The sequence below is a fragment of the Calonectris borealis genome, chromosome 1, assembly GCF_964195595.1.
Source record: "Calonectris borealis chromosome 1, bCalBor7.hap1.2, whole genome shotgun sequence".
NCBI classification, from domain to species: Eukaryota; Metazoa; Chordata; class Aves; order Procellariiformes; family Procellariidae; genus Calonectris; species Calonectris borealis.
This window is the reverse complement of record NC_134312.1, coordinates 209,864,841-209,870,840: the sequence shown is the minus strand read 5'-3', so window position 1 is coordinate 209,870,840 and position 6,000 is coordinate 209,864,841. Positions and strand designations below refer to the sequence as shown.

The 6,000-nt window shown below is 42.5% G+C and overlaps 1 protein-coding gene across 1 annotated transcript in view; it reads left to right on the top strand.

The window, feature by feature from the left end:
- The first annotated feature begins 307 nt into the window (after positions 1-307).
- Positions 308-6,000, top strand: part of FAT3 (FAT atypical cadherin 3) — a 355,517-nt gene continuing 349,824 nt past the window's right edge. Inside the window, exons 1-2 of the mRNA XM_075140169.1 lie at positions 308-346; positions 977-1,132. The gene's annotated coding sequence lies outside the window, so the exon portion shown is untranslated. The remainder of the gene's footprint in view (positions 347-976; positions 1,133-6,000) is intronic.

Below are 6,000 nucleotides of genomic sequence, written 5' to 3'. Positions count from 1 at the left end.
TGATGCAGCGTGTGTCACTGGCGCTGGCACATGCTTTTTAAATTTTTTTTTTCCGCTGTGTTGGATCGTTTCGAGACTGGGGGAGTAGGGAGGTAGGGGGAAAAAACGCGGTCTCCATCAGCCACACATTACATGGCTGCTTTATTTTTCAGTGCTGCTAAAACTCATCTTATTTAATATTGATCATACCAAGGAGCCAGCAAAGTACGGTGTTAATTGGGTCCACTGGAATTCTTGTCCCCTGGGAGGGAGAGCTTCCTAGGCAGGGAGGGCGGAGGGAGGGAGGGAGGGAAGGAGGGAGGGAAGCAGGCGGGGAGGAGGGGACCCACTGTGCACCGCATAAAATGTAAGTGCACTAGACATCAAGGCTTCTGCTTGCATCGCTGGAAAGCAGTCGCGGCGTTTCCCACCCGCCCCCCCTTTCAGAAATTAGGCAACTCTTTTTTTTTTTTTTTCCTCAGTCCGGTAGTTCTTCTTGAATTAACAGCTCCTTTCTTTTCTATTATTTTTCTTTCCTTTTTCTTTTTTTTTCCCTTCGTGGAGGGCTTTTTTTTTTTTTTATTGTTTTCTCCTCCTTTCTGCAAAGCTGCAAAAGCTCTGCTTTGAAAACTGCTGCCCCAGAGTGCAGTTGCTTAGCTGTCCTGTCAGCATTGTTCTAATGCTCATTCCATATGTATGTCACATAGGAGCAGTACCCTCCTCCTCCTCCTCTCCCTTCCCCCCATCCATGCATTGGATTTTTTTCCCCTAAAGACTGATTTTATTTTTTTTTTCCCAGTGAGCTTGCAAACAGGGAAACTCAAAATGAATGATTTTGTGCTGTGGTTACTTCTACAGCCAAGACCAGATTTCTCTTAGAAAAAGTGTTTGCTGTGTTCCTCCTTTTCCCCACTCCCTCTTTTTCTTCTCTATAAGCACAAAGGCTTTAAAAACTAAGATCTGTAGTTCTTTTTGCTTTTTCGTGTTACCGTGACAGCATGTATCTCTGTTGCTGAAGAATGAAGCAGGCAGGCTGGAGTTTATGTTCAGTGCTTTTGGGACCACTAAAGAGAAGTCCGCAGAGAAATATGTACAGCAACTGTGCCAACTGAGTTTCTCATGCCTGTTATCTGTCACTTATTCTGACTAAAAGGTAAGGGATCCTTTAATATTTTTTGTTAAAGTCTTTGTGCATTGTTTGTGCAGTGTCATTTGACATGTGCAACTAATTGGCTCAGGAGGGAGGTGGGTTATGAAGATATTTGTGCTAAGGTATTATAGGTCACCCAAGCAAAGCTCTTTGCATCCAGAGGAGAAAAAAACCCCTTGTTTCTTGGAATTTTCCCCCTTTTCATCTCAAATGGTTCCTCCAGCTTTACTCGCTGCTGATTGAGACATAAAGCCGAGGCATTATCGCTGCTGCTTATCTTTTCTGGTCCTCTTTCTCTACCTAGGAAGCACACGCACCCAGTTTGTGTGTGCGTGCGCATGTGTGGGGTAAGGCATATCCCCTTTGCATGGGAAATACTTGGCAACATGCACGTTCTCCTCTTTTACTGTAACTAACCATCTTCAAGCACTCTTTGCAAGGTAAGAATGCCTTAGTTCAGCACACTGCAGCTTATGCCTGTTTAAAATTATTACTTGGATTACAGTGCATACTGTGGAAAGTTATTAGTTTCCACAGAGACCGGTTTAATTGGGGGTATGTGTGCAGCGGTTCTGTTCTGTGCTTTACATACGCTGCTTATGGGAGAGTATGAAATTTTTTTTTTCTTAATTCTTGGGAAGGGTGAAGTTTACACTGTCTGTTAAGCATAACAAATGAAGTTATAGCTGAAACCGATTAAAGCTGCAGAGAAGCATAGCCTTACAAGGCTTTTCAACTTAGCCCTGAGAGTCAGAAGATAGTTTATTAAAATATTTTTTGCACTGCATTGTAATATGCAGAAATGTTAGCGGGAAGGCATCTTCACCAAGCAGAAGTAGCAGCAAATGATGCCTGGACAGGATCATTATATCATTTATGTGTTAGAAGCCTGTTTAATCCATAACCTTGGTGTGCACTGCTTTTTTGTGTGTGTGTGCTGGATGCATCTTTCAACAGCCTCTTAGTTCAAGAGGGCTTTGTTTTGTAAAATGTGTTTCAGCTTTGCAGGCAGGAGAAGTGCACTCTGTAACTGTCCCCTTAGCTGTGACAGGCCGTTATTTGGCATTTTGGAAGAGGCTGATTTTTTAGGACTTGCTTTGGTTTCTTTCACAGGTATTTGTGTTCTTACTTTTTAGCTGTTAGTTCTCTGCATAGAAAAGGAATCTTAAGGCTATTCATTTCTCATGCTTTGAAATGATCAGTGGCTGAGACAGTTGAGCAACCTCATTTAATAATACCACTTTACCTTGAATGTTGCCCTGCTTACTTTAATAATTAGGAATGCCACCAAATATGTTATTAGTTTAAAAGCAGTCTAAAAATGCAAAGTATGAAGGAAGAGAGAAAAGTCCTGTCTGCAGGCATTAATTTCTTTCTTTACTATAGCTGTTTATAATGTCATTTCAAAATCAGGTATTTCCTAACACATGCTCTGTGACTCTATTTTCCCATGATTGTTGCTTTATATCAGCACTGAGAAAACAGTCATTTAGATAACAGGTTTTCATTGACATCCTTTTTATAATATAGAAAGGAAGAAGCAGTAATAAGTTAAATTGGCATCTGCTAATTATGCTGAATACAGATTGTGAGCTCTGCAAGTCGTCCCTTGCCTTAATGCTGTTAGCATATTTTAGCACTGGCAACCAAAGGAAAGAAACTTGAATGTTCCTGCTTGTTTTTTTAGAAGAAAAAAGATGACTTGTGAAGAAATGTGAAGTTTGGGGGTTTTTTAATGTTTGTATGCTGGTTTTGAACAGGAGGGCTTCACACACAGTTTGGTAGCACTTAGTAAAACTTATTAGAGATCATTGAGACACTGACTTATCTGGTGATCACTGGAATTAATTTTGACCCTTGGTGACAAAACCATCATTGTCCGATATAAAACTTAGTCTTTGGGGAGGAAAAGTTTGAGTGTTTCTTAGTCACCAAATACCTGATTCTTTTGGGTCTCTGAGATATAATAAAAAAAAAAATTGTGTTCTGAACTTAGCTGTGGTTCTTCATACTAAATGGCGATTTTGCTCACCTTATCTCAAAACCGGGAGTCTTGGGCTCCCTTGAAAACATAAGAGCTGTGCTTCTGCCCAGATGTGCTCATTTCTGCCATGTGCATTTTCCCTGTACAACATCATCCCTGCCTGGCTGTGGCACTGAGCCCGGGCTTGGGAGACGTAGAAGCTCAGTTTGGGGTGGCTTTGCCAGGGGACACGCTCCAGTCCTTCGCCCCGTTGGCAGCAGCAGCAGAAGACATGCAAGCGGCTGTGGTGGGTCAGCCACTAGAGGGGAGACAAGAGCTGCGTTATGTTGATGTCTGTTACCACGCAGTACCAGATACGATGATGTCTACGTCGGGGTTTGCAGCGTGCAGTGGAAATATCTGACCTAATCTGGATCCTCTGGATGCTGGAAGCATCCAGCGATGGTTGCGTGGGGTGTAGCATGGGCTGATACAGGTCCTCTTCCTCAAGGAACGCCATGCTTTGGAGTGAATGGCATCCCGTTAAAAGTTTAGAAATAGCAGAAATGTGTCTACGCTTTGTCTGCACTGGAGGGTCTGTGGTTTTCTGCATGTGGACCTGCCTGAGTGTTGCTGTGCACAACCTCCCTCTTGCCTGGCTTGGACGGGAGTGTACCCAGCCTTGGTGCAGGCGTCCAGAGTCACTCTTGTGTCTTTGTGGTGGAACTTTTTGGTGTGAACTTGACAAAATCAGGAGGCCGTAAGTTTTTTGTTTGCTTCTCACATCTGTAGTTGACTACAGTATGCTCATAGATTGCTTTAATTGGAGTTGAATGGTGATGGGTGGCTGGTAGGCATTGGCTCGAGACCTCAAAAGTTGAAGGAAGTGTCTTTCCTCCCTTCTTGGCTGCTTGAATCTTCTTTTGTATGCAAAATTTTTACCAGAAATGATGATTTGGCACACAGATTTACTGTAAGTTCTTTTATCCTTCTCTAGAGGACAGATATCTTGAACAGCCCTGGGTGATGGGGATGGGCACACTGGGAAGTATCCTATGCAGAGAGGTGCAGGGCTGAGTGGAGGTGGGAGAGCTCCCAACCAGCGAGTCCTTCAGGTCAAGGTGAGGTTTCCTGAGGATGGGCAGCACAAGAACCGCGTGCTTTGGATACTGGTGTGGTGTGTTATGACAGTGCTGTAACTCTTGTCTTCATGTGAGCCTAATTTTGCTAAAAGTGGTGTCAGAGTCTTTTTAATAAGACATTATAATTTTGGCTTCTGCTTTGGGTTTTCTTACTCTCTTACGTGCATGTGTGAAATGCAAAGCATATTTAATGAGCGAATACTTCAAATGCTTCCAAATTAATTAAAAACAGTTCCACATCTGGAATAAATCCAGTACCTTTCATGGATGGCTTCAACTTCATGGTTTTTCCCTCTTGTGAGAAGCCCTGTGAATATCCCCATGCGGATGCTTGTGAAAGCCCGAGTGGCAGAATCCAGGCTTATTTTACAAAAAAGGGTGATCTGAAGCCCACAGAGATCAATGGGATCTCGGCCTTTATTCCAGCAGACTTTAGATAAGACATAATAATGTGTATAATTATATAATATGATATGCCTATGCACGGTCAGATATTTTCAGGGCATCCTGTCTTGAAGGTAGCTGTGCAAGTCTTAATTAAAATGTGTTGTTTCTCATGGTTCAACTGCTGTTTAAATTCATGCAGATTTCAGTGGGGCTTGAATTAGGCAACACAAACAAAAAAAGCGTTTTTGTAATGAACTTTTTTTCTTCTCCCTTGTCTGTCCCCAAAAGTAAATAAAATGATCAGATTTTTCTCTATGGGAATGTTGTGATTTAAACTGACACAACTAAGTGACTTAAAGATAGGCTTATTGCATAGTTAAAAAATGCAGGGTTGGGTTGTTTGAACTGCATTAGCATCAGAATAAGAAATGGCAGGGCAAGTTGGCCGAGGTGGCCATGCAGAACTGGGGAGGGTTGTTCTTTGGAAAGCCCCCGAGCTGGGAATTCTTTTCTGAGCCATAAATAAATAAATCTGTGTCCTGAGCAATTAATGAATATAGAAGTCTGGGCAACTTTTTGGGATACTTAAAAAACCCATATGGTGCTTTTGTTAATGTTGTTGATTTCCATTTTTTCCCTCTATTATTTCTGTTTTAAGGTGGGCTTTTTTTTACTTTTTTTATTTTTGCTGAAAGATGCTGATGAGAATGTTTTTTGCCAGCGCTGTTCTGTCCAACTGCTGTTAACTCCCACCTCAGTTTCAGCACGTGTTGCACCAAAATGCTGCCCCTGAAACTTCTGATCCTCCAGATACAGTTCAGGATTGCAGACAGCTTAGTGCTTCGAGTACCTCGTCTTTGGAGTTGTCCTCTGGCTGCTCGTGCTGGTTACTCTGGGGATGCCAAGAAAATCATCTTGCAGGGATCCTACTGTGAATGCATATACAGCTTTTCCAGGGGATCTCAGTGTGTTTTACAGACCAAAACTAATTAAACCTCACGACATTCACGGCAGGCAGATAAGCATGAACCACAATAAGTAAGCTAAACCAAAGAGAGGTGAAGAGCTCAACTTTCCCATGGTAGTGAACAGTGACATTCCCGTTGAATGGAGTTATAGGAGCCTTGTACCTCTGAAAATGAGGCCGCTGGTGACTTGGCCGGGAGAGCTACCCTTTCAGAGATGGACTTTGTGGAGGCAGTTAATATTTGCAGTTTTGCATCCAGCACTTGTCTTTCAGAGTTCAAATTATTCAGATCCCCTCAATGTTTCCTTGCTGGTGAGTTCTTGGTGAGTCTGCATAAGCAGCAGCATCTTGGAAGGTTATTGAAATGTCCCCTTACCCTTCCAGACTTGAGTTTTCTGAATTAACCTGCTTG